The 14,883-nt window shown below is 38.1% G+C and overlaps 1 protein-coding gene across 1 annotated transcript in view; it reads right to left on the bottom strand.

Moving 5' to 3' along the window:
- gal3st3 (galactose-3-O-sulfotransferase 3) overlaps positions 1 to 8,913 on the bottom strand; it is a 35,235-nt gene extending 26,322 nt beyond the window's left edge. The window contains exon 1 of the mRNA XM_084108234.1: positions 8,705 to 8,913. The gene's annotated coding sequence lies outside the window, so the exon portion shown is untranslated. The remainder of the gene's footprint in view (positions 1 to 8,704) is intronic.
- Positions 8,914 to 14,883: the final 5,970 nt, after the last annotated feature.

Here is a 14,883-nt window from a genome sequence, read left to right as displayed (position 1 = left end):
GTTTTTGATGGTATACATTCGCAATGACATGATACTGCACACTCTTTTTTGCACAGGACTGCACCGTTTCAAATGCATCTAAATACCTGGAGGACCGACAATATTAGCCCCACCCCCCACTTTCCGTGTTAAAAAAAACTCTAAAAATAGATCTGAAAAAGTCAACATCTTTGGCTCATTATGTAATCGGACCACCAAAAGTAAGCATATTTTTACATATTATTTGACTTAATAATGATCTCTTTATAATAGAATGACTTATTAAGTCTCTCTCTCTCTCTCTCATTACTATTATTATGGTGCGTTCAAGTCATCTCGTATAGATCGTATTTACGAGTTGAACGCACTTGAACGCACCACAATGTCGTAAATACCAGTGGGGAGCTCGGGATTTTCTCTAAGCTCTGATCTTTACGGGGGCGTGTCAGTGATTAACATGGCGGAATACACAATACGTAAAGGTATTTAGCTGTGATATTGTCAGGCTTTTCTATTTACAGCGCAGTTAGCTAATTGCCAACACAGAATATGATAGTATTATAATATAACAATGCAACATGTAACGATGTGTTGGCAGTGGCTTCATAAATTAATTAAAAACATAAAAATACAAAGTACACCTGATGCACATTTCTTTGTTCTTCATTTTCTAGAACAAGAGTTTAAGAACCTTATTGTATTTTTGTGTAATTAAGAGAAAGTACTCCGCCATTTTGCTCCGACGAAAGTGACTTGAACGCACATGTCGTTATAAGCACGACTTCCCACCTCGTACGTACGAACTTCCCAGGAGGACTTGAACGCACCATTAGTACTCATTATACTGACTCAAAGCTGCTTATAGCTGAATTGATGAACTTTACAGTTATTGAACTGAACTGAATCAACACTCAACTGACTCGAGCTGAAAAATGATCCTATTGTCTTTTTAGAGCCGCTTTACAGCAGAAATTAAAAATGTTTGCATCATTTATTATGTCTTGTTTATTCCTCCCTGTAAAGCTGCATTGAAACAATCTGTATTGTAGTAAGGTCATGTAATAAATCCATTTTGTGATAGCTTGAAAAAACAGCTAACAGCTAGCCATGCAATGTTTTCACTGGAGCGCATTTGAGGTCATTGAGAAAACAAACCGTGACTGTACAGATTTCCTTCCATTCACAAAGAGATGACAGGATGAAAAACGCTGCTTTGAAATGCAATATCACAGAGACTACCGCAGTGGCTAATTTCACTCTGTTGTTACACTGAGGTCAAAGTGGAACCGTTTGATACGACAACAGAAGTTTTTCAACGACATAAGAGGGAAATATTAAACCTTCAAAGGGCCGCCTGTGAGGAACCATTGAGTTTTCTTAATCTGCATATCAAAACAAGTTGGTCTAAGTTCCACCAAAGAGCCAGAAAGTGTTGAAAAGGTTCATGGGAAAGTCCTCAATATATTCTGTAAACTAGTTCATTAATGGCGTTTGCTAAGGCATGTGTGACGTGCACAACAGGGTGATCGTTAGGTCTGCTAATGTCAAGCACAATTGGAATCAATTGTGAGTGCATTTACCCGTGAAAAGCACTATTTGTGTTCCTCCTGCTGTCAAACATTACAAATCACTTGATAATAATGGACTGTTTGACAGTGCATTAACATTGCAAACAGTGGCTAACAATAAAAAAAAATATTTTTTAAGATTTAAAAAAAAAAGTCCCCCTGAAGTCAATCATTTTATTCCTTAAAACTCCTCTCTGATCACCAAAATGACATATTTAAGTGTTTTTTCCTTGGAAAAAAAATCTTCATGCCTTAAAATATCTTGAATGTAACTCGACACCCTTTGGCTCATTTAGTATACACGGTTCTATGAATATGCAAATGAGCCCCACCTCCACTCACTCACCCAGCTCAGAGATCCACTCGTTGACGATCACACGTTGTTCTGATTGGTTACAAGGTAGTTTGTGACGTCAGAAACACCAGCGATTTCAAAGCGTGTTTTTGAGACTGTCTTTGGTTCACTGCAGTTTTAAGGAGAAAATACTCAGCAATGGAGTCGACTTATGAATTTACACATGGTTTGTCTTAAAGCTTATTAAAAACACCACATAGACACATAAACAACATTAAAAGCTGGATTTTCACCACAGGGGGACTTTAATGTATTTGAAAGTGCCTCTTCTGCTCATTAAGGATGCAATTAGGCTATTTGCTCAAAAATACAGTAAAACCAATTTAAAATATCTTTTCTATGTGAATATACAGTAAATTGTAATTTATTCCTGTAATCAAAGCTGAATTTTCAGCATCATTACTCCAGTCTTCAGTGTCACATGATCCTTCAGAAATCACTCTAATATGATGATTTGCTGCTCGAGAAACATTTATTATTAGTGTTGAAAGCAGTTGTGCTGCTTCATATTTTTGTGGAAACTGTGATGAATAAAATGTTTCAGGATTCTTTGATGAATAGAAAGTTGAAAAGAGCAGTACTTATTTGAAATAAAAATCTTTTGCATCATTATAAATGAATGTCTTTACTGTCACTTTTTATCAAATTAATGCATCCTTGCCAAATAAAAAAATAAAAAATATTGCTGACCTCAAACTTTTGAATGTTAGTGTATTATAAAGTAAAACCACAAACCTCTTATATATTATCAAACACTCCGGTTATTGTCCGGTTTTGAATTTGTTAGTTTTTCCACCCTTCAGTTTTAACACCAAACACTCAATTAACCTTTTTTTGCACTGAGATAACACAAGTAAGGCCGCAGGATAAGATTCATATTAATATACATGCAGCTCCTTGATAAAGCAAAAAGGACATTAATAGCCAAGTGGAAGAAAAAGAGGATGAGATACAGATGAAAAGAACCAAGAAATGCAGCAAGCGCCTCAGAGGAGGGAAATTAACGCAAGGGTCACGGAAAAGGTTGAGACCAGGGAAACCGAGAGAAGATGGCGGGTTTAATCAGTGCAGTAAATTAGTCAGACAAACACCCAGGGACATATATGCAAGCAAAAACACACACTTTCCCGCTTTCACTTTTCTCTGGAGCAGCGAAAACCCCACCTGTAAATATTTAATCACACAGGCGATCTAATCAGATTCCCACTTTAAATGCCAGCACAGTAGAAACAGAAGATCGGACGAGCAACCAGACGCCACGTAGACCCGTCTCCGCATCTCACTTTACCTTCTCAAGCGCCCAGAAGACATGCAAAAGGAGCAACGCCGCCTTGACGTCATTCTGATCGTAGCACCATCACAGTTTATGAGAATCACAAGGCTAATGATTGGCCTGATATTTTATAAAGGAATAAAGATCACAATCTATCCTGTAAATTATGTTTTAGAGTCGTTGTACTTTGCCCCATCAGAGTAGTTTAGCACCAATTGAAAGGTCTATTAATAATGTAAGCGAATCCATGTATCACAAACACACGTTCTCCTGTTGACTTTCAGGGAGAGTGGCGATCAAACGCAGCGACTGCTCTCACAACAAAGCGGTTTCAAGACATTATTACTGCAGTCAGGGGATATTCAAGCACCAAGATTGTAATTATACTTGGTCTAACCAAGTCAACCAGTCAAAAGCAACTAAGCAAATTTAAATTAAGAAACTAGTAACATCAACAAAAATGCTAACTTTACTGTTAATGTACTAGTTCTATAACAGGTCGGTTTTTATTATTATTGATAAAAGTTTGATGGCATTGAACTTCATGGTTGCCATTTGTTCATTAAATTTACATTAAACTTAAATTGTTATTGAAAAAAAGTAGGGATGCACGATATATCGGCCACCATATCGGTCTCGGACGATAAATGTTCGTTTTTAATGTTATCGTTATCGGCCCGATAAGAAAATTTGCCTGATGTATTAAAGCCAATAAATAATGGATTATTTCCTTCAGCTGACACACAGTGATCGCAATTATGGTTTTAAATGGCTTGAAATAGTGCAACAGAGCAAGTCTGTCATTTAGACTACATACAATTATTATGAGAACATTATTATTATAGTTTGCTTGAGACATGGTGAGACTTTTGTTTTTGCAATCAGGCTCTCAAAAATTATATAAAAATTTGGATTTAGATTTATCAGCCGGTTATCGGTTTACAAATACATTAAAAAAAATAACGGTATCGGCCAAAATTTTCATATCGGTTCATCCCTAGAAACATTTTTGACAGCAAGTCACCATGAAACGAAATTTGCAATTGTCTTTTCTGTGTTTTCTTCTCATTTTGCAACGCAGAGCTCTTTTCTGTGAATGTGCGAGACTTCTGATTCATTAACGGCTAAAGGTAAGCAAATAGAATAATAACAAAGTGCAGAAAAAAAAAAAGATTCACCTAGGTATCGCAATTTTTTTTTACAACGATTTTAAAATCAATTTTTTTTATAACAGAATCGATATTGATTCAAATTAAATTGCTTTATTTTTGTCCTTGCTTATAGATGAGGTTGACAGAAGTTAGCAACTTTCGTTTCAACAGAGGATGAAATGTGTCGTTATCTTTGAGTGTTCAGTGACGTAATATCCCTTTCAAGTGGACGTGTGAGAGAGATAAGACAATAGAGCTACACGATTCATCTTTAAAAGACTGTGATCTTGATTCAAACACCCATGCGATCTTCTTCCAATTCGTCTGTCTATTAAACCTTGCTTCTGAAATAAGTCAGAAGATATGATGAATTGTTTTTGTAAATATGACCCATCTTATACAGCATGTATGTGTATGATTTAACTTTTCCCGATGGTCTAGTAAAAAAAAAAAAGAAAAAAAAAAAATGATTTCTTAATGTCTAGTGACATATCAGGGCCATTTTATGATTAATTGAATATATTTCTTACATACAGTTCCTTTAACCGAAACTGCTTGACGTGCGGAAAACGTGTTGCGTAACACGAGAATGAACCTCATTGGTTCTTGCAGAAGCTCCAATCTCAATTAAATGAATAATAATAATAATAATAATAATAAAATAATATAATAATAATAATAATAATAAATAATATCGCAATACATATTGTATCGGCACCCAAGTATCGTGATAGTATCTAATCGGGAGGTAGGTGTATCGTCCCAGCCCTAATAAATACCAGTTTGGATTACAGACAGATAAAATAACTGGAATCGAATGACACCGGAAGGCTTGCAAAGAAATGAACAAATGTTTGCACTTGCTCTTACGTTAAAATTAAGCTGGATTGTGAGATATACCAGGCATTTATGATCAAGAAAATAAAATGTAGGACAGGACTTGATTTTGTCCAATGGAAAATTATTGGATTGTTGTCATTCACCAATTACTGCGATCACGTAATTGGACAAACTTATTGCCCATGCCAAACTCATGTCAATATACACATCATCAGAGGCTACGGCTGTGCGCGAAATCACCCCCCATACCATTAATTAGGGCAGGGGTTCCCAAACTTTTTAGCCCGCGACCCCCATGATAAATGCGCTGCTGCCCCGCGACCCCGCACCTCCCCACCCCAGGGTCCGAAATTAACTTTTTGGCCCACCTGCCACGGGGACTGGTAGATGAAAAAAATCCACCAGCCAAGCATATTTTTTACCAGCCAAAACAATAAACAGCCTTTTTTTTGTCACATATCATTCATTTCAGTACTTTTAATTGAGATAATAAGGTAGGCCTATTATATTGAATACAAACATAAAAAAATGTCCAGAGCAAAATTTGAAATGTATAATTAAAAAAAAAAATCTATATTGATCAAAATGTGAGAATATGAAATATTACTATCATTGGTGTGAAATACATTTTTTTTTTGTCAGTTTTGTTACCTGACTCATGTGGAACGGATGGCAAAACGTACTCGGTTACGTAACCTCGGTTCCATGACAGATAAGGGAACGAGTATTGCGTTGCAAACGCTATGGGAAAACTCCTTTCCTCGAGAAAAGAACGGCCATGGTGTGTAAAGCAGAAGCAGCCTGGCAGCGGAGTATGCACGATCCGCGAGTGCTGAAGATGAGTGCGCAGCCTTTGCTCTCCAACTGCCAGCAGGATACAAATGGGCGGCGACGCGACAGCTTCTTCCAGTGGCGGGAGCTTTTTCCTCAGCGCCGTCAACAGATAGAGCGTTAACTGTACGTACACACCGCCGCCGACTTGAGCTGCAAAGAAGCTCTGGCCGTCCTGTCGAGGACGCTTGTCAAAAAGTACGGGGAAGCTTGACCGCTCTGAATAGTGAGTGGCCGGGGCTCTCTCGCTCTCTCTCTGCTTGTTCTTTTAGAGGTAGAAAAAAATTCATATTTTGGTATGAACATTCACCCGCCAGTGTGGCGGATAGCCTTTTGAGATTTACTCGCCAAACAGAAAATCTACCCGGTGTGATCGTACGTGCGAAAGGGTTAAATTGATTGCAACAAAAATATATGGGGCCTATATATTTTTTCCACTTTTTTTTATAGAAATCATGGGTCGCGACTCGCACTTTGGGAACCACTGAATTAGGGCACTATTTGACGGGACAGCCATTTGTAGTGATGTCCGTCATAGTGGACGTTATCGAGTGCACTCATTCAATCCCACAATGCACTGCAATAACGAGTGTACAACTAATGTAGCCTACACTGTACATCCCATAATGCAGTGTGAAGGCCAATTTATACTTCTGCGTCGGACCTACGCCGGAGCCTCTACGCTGTAGGCAACGCGTTGGTTTTCATTTATACTTCTGCGTCGTTGTCCGCGTTCACGCGCGCAGAGGGAGCATGTGAAACCCGAGGGAGCGGTCCTAGTAGACCAATCACAGCGCTTGCGTCCGCGTAGAGTTGACGCGTTGTTACATTTTTGGAGAGGTGCACGTCAGGGTACGCCGAAGGGTACGCGCGCTACACACCGCCTACGACGTAGCTACGGACGCAGAAGTAGGCTATAAATTGGGCTTGAGAGTCGCGCACCAAATTAATTCCCACGTCTCGCCAGAAGATGCCGTGTAAGTGGTGGTATATTTTGCGAATAAAGTGATAGAGCCAAAAGAATAACGCGACAACTTTATGTCTTTCTCGGTATCATCCAGTGAGCTTATGTTACATTTTACATATGCACAGTACGATGATTTAAGAGTCTTCCGACGTTTCAGTGTGGATGAGAAACATTTGGAAAACTCTAGAGTGGACGGAGAGTGTTTAAGTGAAAATTTTGTTCATATGTATTCTGGATTAATGTAGACATAACCTGAATGTGGCACATCAACTGAATGATGTGCACATATAAACGTTGCAACATTACATAAAAAAAAGAATAGTCAATTTTGATTTTTTATTGTGATTTTAAACAACAGCCAACATTTGTTCATGTTATTTGGGTAGAGCTGTTTATACGGTGGCCCAAACTGGTCAATAATGTGCATTTTGTAAAATTGAAAAAGGTTTAAAAAGGTCATTAATTCCATTTTGTGCTGCAAAAATTACCCACTTCTGATGAAAATAAAGTTTCGGGTTCATACTGGTGTTCATCTGACATGCACAAGGATCTGAGCTGGTATCCTACATCTGCTAACTGGGATTACAATCCGGCTTGAGAACCAGTTTACTCTACGGCTGTCATCACTCTCCATTAATGTGTATCGAGCACTGGATTCAAATACGTTAAATATCAATTTTTTCTTTCCAGATTAGATTAGATGAGCTCTGAAATTATATCTTGATTTTGAGAACATCTTAATTGCAATTATAGAGTAAAAATGTATACATTTTTAAACTCTGAAATTACATTTTCCCCCCTCTTTATTATGTTAAGATCATCTCAAATTCAAGCTCTTCCAAACGGTTTCCTCTTAATTTCAGGGTACAGATTATATAATTTTATCAATGCACCATTATATTTCCTACATTTGTTTCACCAGATTATGCTAAGCCTCATTATCTGCCGTGCTAAAAACGATGAATCATTTTCTGAAGGGGGAAACTAGGAACAGCAGGACAAACAGAAAAAGATCATCTCATACCACACAAGCCTGATGTGCTAAAGGTTGGTGTGACTGATTATTAATGCAATTTGCATTGCAAATCACACAGTGACAGGTCAGTTCCACTTGTTTGACAGATTTGTTTAGTGAAATGAGAAAAAACTAAGCAGTCGCCAGTCAAAAGCATCCAGCATCTATAACTGGAGGACAGCAGAACTTCAACTAAATTGAAATGCATGCATTTAGCATATCCCAGATGAGCTGTCTATTAAAATCATAACACGTACTTTAAATCATTTAAAAACTTTCTGAACATAAGAAACACAAGCTTCCACAACACACTGCATAAGCCTTTTTGATCTCTTTAAAATACTTCAAAGCTAACATTATTTCACGTTAAAACTGGAACAAACGTCATTCAAATGAACTATCTGATGTCAGATGATCATGAATGAACCCGGCTGCTCAAATAGATCCTCACAGGTGAATCTGTCACTTAAAACCTGATTTATAGCATGCAGTCCTGAAATCAATATCAATAAATCAGCTGATCACCATTAGGAATCAGAAAGGTGAATGAGAAAACGCCGATGCATTTGATTTCTGCTGCAAACGCACCACATTTATCATGAGATCAGAACCATGTAAAACCATCACAAACCAGTATGCGATACGAGACAGGTGTGCTGTCAATCCAAGCCACTGACTGCGATCAAGCCATACGGAAGCAAGGTTGTACTCTCATTCTCACCCACCTTTGTCATCTCCCGCTCCGGCGACTGGTGATGGATAGATGCAGCTCTTGATCCGCACAGTCAAACAATGGCTCAGAAACCGCTTTAAATTCGCTCGTCCGCTGTTATTTCAGCGCAGAATAACGGACGCGATCCGCGAGAGACGCTGAGGTGTTCGGTAGGTCATCAGAGTTTATAGCGGCGCGTCGCGTCGGTTGCCGCTGTTTGTCATCACGCGACTGCACCGCGCGCCGCCTCTCTCGCGCCAGCGATTCACGACGCACGCGCGTGGAAGGTGCACGAATTCAGGGGCGGAGAGGCTCCACAATTAACTTTCTGGCTGATGAACTGAGAAAATAAATGGAATTTGTACCGAACACGAAGATATATTTAGCATTATTTCGATGAAAACCCTTTTATGCCTCAATGACAAGTTCATTATTTAGACGTTTTTCCTTGCATGATCGTTGCGTAGACTTCTCCACATATTATTTTCTTTTGTTTGTGAACACGAACGGAAATGTTTTTATTTTTATTGAACAATATCAATTTACAAACTCCAATAGGAAACAATAATATGCATATGAAAATATGCACAAATAACATGTAATTAAATCTACATTCGTAGATCTGTGCATATACTTAAATAGGTTCATGTGTGTATAAAATAAACAACAGCATATTTAGTCCAGTAAACAAAAGCATAATCTTCAAACACTTAATGGGGGTTGCAAGGAGGAAATAAATAAAATTGAAGCATGTACAAAAACTTTTGTATTATTATCGTGTAGCGCAACAGGTTTGAGCTTCTGCGAGAATCAACGTTCATACCTCATACAGGGAACTATAGTTTCTTTGTTTAAATATTTCTTTGACAGGGGCTCCTCATTTTTCTTTGACAGGGGTTCCTCATGTTTTCATTTTAACAGGATTTTATCACTGTTGCCAATAAACGATGGGAACATTTGAAACCAATGTTGTTTGATGACAGTTACTGTTACTGTCATTAAAAGATAGCCTAGTGTCTGTGAACGCAACACGTTTGAGCTTCTGCAAGAAACAATAGGCTTGTTTGAGATGACCAAAATCTGCGCAGAACCGATCACCGGTGATCAGCGCGAGATGCATGTCACTTAATGTTAAAACTGCTACTGGAAATATGTCCTAGTGCGGTCCGTTACGTGTCGGATTCTGCAGTCGAGCGCAGTTGCTCTCCACCAGGGGGCCAATGTTTCGAAAAAATTGAAGCTTCCCCGGGCGCTGCCATTGATTAGCGGACCATCACCTGCTGTTAGCATTCCATTGACTCCCATTCATTTTGGCGTCACTTTGACAGCGAATAACTTTACATCTGAGGCGTTTAAAGACTCCATTTGTCCATTATTTATTTCTAAAGAAACACGACAATGTATAAAAGGCTCCATTACTTTGTATCTTACGTTATGGCCCTGTAGAAGCTGTTTTTGTAAAAATAGAAATGCTTAAATGCTTAAATGTAAATGCTTCTAATTGACTTCACTTTTCTCCGTTGAATCCAATGGGGTCGCTGTGTCCATTTCTTTTACTGTCTATGCTCTCCACCGACTGCGCTGATCAAATGCATGATGGGAAACAACTTGCTGATGACACAGCTTAATGCTCATTGGTTTTAAAAAACGTGATGTATTGTTCTCTTTTAAACTGTTTGATTTTAAAACTCTGATCTCATGTTTTTATGTGTATAAATTATGTGTTAGTATCCCCAAACTCTCTGACAGTGTGATCTATGGGTTTGATTGTTGTCATATTTATACAAATATAAAACATGTCTGTAATTAATGTAAAAATTATTGATGAACACGTCTTTGGTATGTTATTAAATGGGTGTCTTGTTCATTATTATTTTCATATAAAAGCAACAGAACTTAAATAGTTTATTAGCAACACTGTGCATGAGCGTGAATCCCGCGATATCCATCTTTGATCTCACAGGTGCCAGATCCACTGCGAGAGGAGAGAACTGTCCGTCTTGAGAATGAGGTTCATTCGCGTGTTACGCAGCACGTTTGAGCTTCTGCAAGAACCAATGAGGTTCATTTGTTTTCGCATGTCAAGCAGTTTCGGATAAGCTTCTGTTTATGTTCACAGATCAATGTTTATATGTGAATACAAGCCTAAATTAAATCTGTTAATTTCCTAAAATTTAATCTGGTTATTCCTAATGAATACATGTGTGTTTATGTGCCCTGAAGACAATATTATAGTTACTTTTAATTTAGTTGGTTAAGATTCTGGTTGTTGTTCATTTAGGAGCATCCTAAGGACAAGCGCCTCGTCACCTCCTCTGTTGAATCTATAATCCTAAATAAATATGAATAAAGTTCCATGATCTATCATTGACTGATGGACGTGTTTGTGTCACTCTTACTCTTACGTAAAATGTTCCAACCTTGAAGGTGCCAAGAATGGAACAAGTTAAGCAACATATTTAAATGGCTGTAATTGTGCAGGTATTTATGGCACATGGTCAACAATCAAAAGTCAAATCATTCCTAGAAGACATGTGTCAAATTATACAACTGCTTTGTGAAGAGAGCCAGGGTTATAATGCCATCGAAGATATAATCTGTGTTTACAGAGCAATAAGGAATGATAAAGGACTGCCTTTGTTTGGGACCTCTGATACTATGACTTAATTATCTTACGTGTTCAGACGTAATTCACACATTTCCCATCATTTGTGATAGGAAATGAATGGCCCTTATTTTCAGCTGCTTCCACTGCAGGTGATTTACTAATTTTCAAAAATTACTTTATGGAAAATCCCAAATCGCTTTGGGGGAAAAAAATAGGAAATGCTAATATTGCAGGTTTCTGCTAGAAGTGGTGCTTGTGCAAAACTCACTGCTACAGATAAAAAATAAATAAAAAAAATACATGAGCCGTTTATCTATATTGAAGGGGTTTTTTTTCCAGTATGGCTCCTCATGTTTTTTTATGGTTTCTTATCCTCCCCCTACTTCTAATTTTCTCTCCCTTTATTTCTGTGCAGTGACTTTGTCCTTGTGGGATCAAGTATCCCAGCACACACAGAGCACTGTTAACAACAATGAGGGCTGGGTGAGACTGTGTGTGTGTGTGTGTGTGTGTGTGTGTGTGTGTGTGTGTGTGTGTGTGTGTGTGTGTGTGTGTGTGTGTGTGTGTGTGTGTGTGTGTGTGTGTGTGTGTGTGTGTCAGAAGAATAGGCCTTGTGTATGAGTGGTGGGTGAGAATGAAGGTGGACAGTGAGACTGAAAACTAGTTAAAGATGAACAGGAGATATTTCAGACCTACCTTTGCTCTCAGAATGTGTGTGAAGCCCCATGAAGCGCTGAGATGCCGCGCTCACACAGGTGTGTGTCTCTTGAATGAATCGCTGTCTCTGTCCCGTTCCAGACTCCACCCATCCACATCTGCCACTGCTTCTCACAGGATTTATAAAATAACATGGTAAACCTCACTGGTCGTGGGAAAAACTGTACAATTCAATACTGCACGGCTGTCTAAAATAGGCTACTTGATTTTGACTGTTTAATGACAACATGATTAAAACAAGCGTGAGAGAGAGAAAGGCTTAATCCAGAGTTGTTGTTGCAGTATGAGTTTTTTAAAAATTCACTATTTTGCAAATACATGTTAAGATTTTATTGTGAACCATTCGTTCTATACGTTTCATTTCTTACATTTTTTTGACTTTGTAATTTAGAATCAAAATGTCATAACTGGGTTTTTCGATGATGAAAATTTCTCCAATAATTTAGTCCACTTTTTTTTTTTTCAGGCACAGGGCAATTTTGAGATTTTGGCCAATTTTTCTTTCCATAACCATGTCTTCTCTTAGACTTGTGGAAAGAAAACATCATAAATGCTTTATCAATTGGGTCATGAACTGTGTTGCTCTATGGTTTTGTTGCTGGAGTAATCCTGTGTTTGCGTCCGTCTCGTTAGACATGCATCGGTGGGCGGGACTAAAGAGGCAATGATGTAGAAGTAGGCGTTGAACTTCTTCCGCAGAGGCGGTCTTTCATCGCACTATGATGTCATAATGTGACAAAAATCTGAAATGAGTCGGTTTCTGAGCTTTGTTTCAGAAGAAGCTGTTTTTGGACTAATGAGTTTTGAGTTCTGAAACTTACAGGACATTTTTATAGTAGGCTAGCCTATAATGACCTCTTATATGTCAAAAGATCAAGGACATTTTTGTTTATGACCCCTTTAAGTGTTTATTTTATTACACCTTAACCACGCTATACTGTATTGTGTCAATTACAGTCCATATCTTATAGAGAGATAAAAAGAGAAATTGAGAATCCCTGATGCAAGAAATAAATGTTGACACTAATGTGTCAACAAAATGAAACAAGAATTTTGAATCTGGCTTTATACAATGTTCTGATTTTGTAGATTTACAAATTAGTGCATATTTAATGCATCATTTGCAATTTTAAACATAACATTTCAGAAAACCTTTGATCATAGCCGGACAGTAACGGAGTACATTTATTTGAGTACAGTACTTAAGTACAATTTTGAGGGATCTGTTCTTTACTCGAGTATCATTTTTGGGGAGTACTCATGACTTTACTCAAGTACATTTGAGAGGCAAATATTGTACTCTTTACTCCACTACATTTCTATCCATAACCGTGAGTACCTGTTACTTCTTCTAAAAAAAAAAAAGGAAAAAAGAAAAATCTCGGAAACCCTCAATTTGTTGTTTCCCTCTCAAACGTGATTGGATTGTGCAGGCGCCACTGATTGGGACAGCCTATCAGCAATCACCTTCAGCTTTCTGCCAAAGTCAACTCCATGGTCAGATTTAGATAAGAGACGAAACCATGGACGAAACAATGGATGAAGACGCAGCAGGTCCATCCCGGGAATGTGCCAACCCGTGGCCCCACCTCGCCAGACTATTTCAATTTCTGAACAAGTTAATGATAGTTTTCGCTTCAAGTGTTTGCTGTGTTTACCAATGTAAGCACTGTGGCAGTAGTAATGCAATATTTAGAAAATGTACTCTTGTACTCTTGATACTCAAGTACTTTTAAAAACAAGTACTTTAGTACTTTTACTTAAGTAGACATCTGACTGTAGTACTTTTACTTGTACTTGAGTAAAATTTAGCAAGGGGTATCTGTACTTTTACTCAAGTAATGAAGCTGTGTACTCTGTCCGCCTCTGCCTTTAATATAAAACAATTGTCTTAATTTACTGTGATTAATCAACTAGGGAAGTATGAATTACTGCCAGTGCTTTTTAAATAAACAGAATGCAATTATAAATATTTCAAACATTGATGTCCCATGTACTTACTAAGTAGCATGGGTGCCCAATCCTGCTCCTGCCGATCGCCTATCCTGCACAGTTAATCTCCAACCCCAATCAAACACACCTGCCTTTCATTTTCAAGTGATCCTAAAGACCTTAATTGGACAGTCGATCGGCAGGAGCAGGATTGGGCACCACTGCTATATTGCATGTTTAATTCAGCAAGTGCCATCCATTTATCATCATGGATATAAAAATGTACCTTTTTTTGATCCAATTTTGTGTAAAAATACTTTTTACAATCTATTCAAATAAGTCGAGAAAGGTGTCATTATCAGCAGCTGGAGTGTCCGTCATTGCCACTATTGTCATGTTTTGGACTTCATTACCCATAACTCACTGCCCGGTCTACCAGCCATGATTGTTTGCAGATGTTTGTCATTAGCATCATCACCTCAACTAACTTGGGGCTAAAAAAATGCTATGAGATTCAACTGATTTGGATTCCTGCTCATATCGGCATTGTGCGAGGGTGGACAAATTATCCAAACAAGCTGTTAAAAAAAGAGAATATTGAAGCAAATACTAAGTTGTCAAAATCTGAAGGAAAGAGTATAATATGGAAAGAAGCCATTATGACAACATCAGTGGGACAGGGAGACATTTGAATGCTATTTAAAATAAAGTTGGGGATGGGAAAAGAAGGAATAGTTATGACCAGATTAAGGATAGGTCACAGTCATTTGAGTGGCACAGTCACACTACACATTATAAGGAAGCACCCATCTGGTTTTTGTAGCGATTGTCAGGTTGGAGAAACTATAGAGCATGTGCTGTTGAGTTGCAGACATTATGAAGAACAGAGGAAAAAGATGATGGAAGAATTAGGAAAAGTAGGAATAATAGGGACA

Source organism: Abramis brama, assembly GCF_963993115.1.
Source record: "Abramis brama genome assembly, chromosome: 3".
Lineage (NCBI taxonomy): Eukaryota > Metazoa > Chordata > Actinopteri > Cypriniformes > Leuciscidae > Abramis > Abramis brama.
The sequence above is the reverse complement of the archived record's forward strand: the minus strand, read 5'-3'. Positions and strand labels throughout refer to the sequence as shown.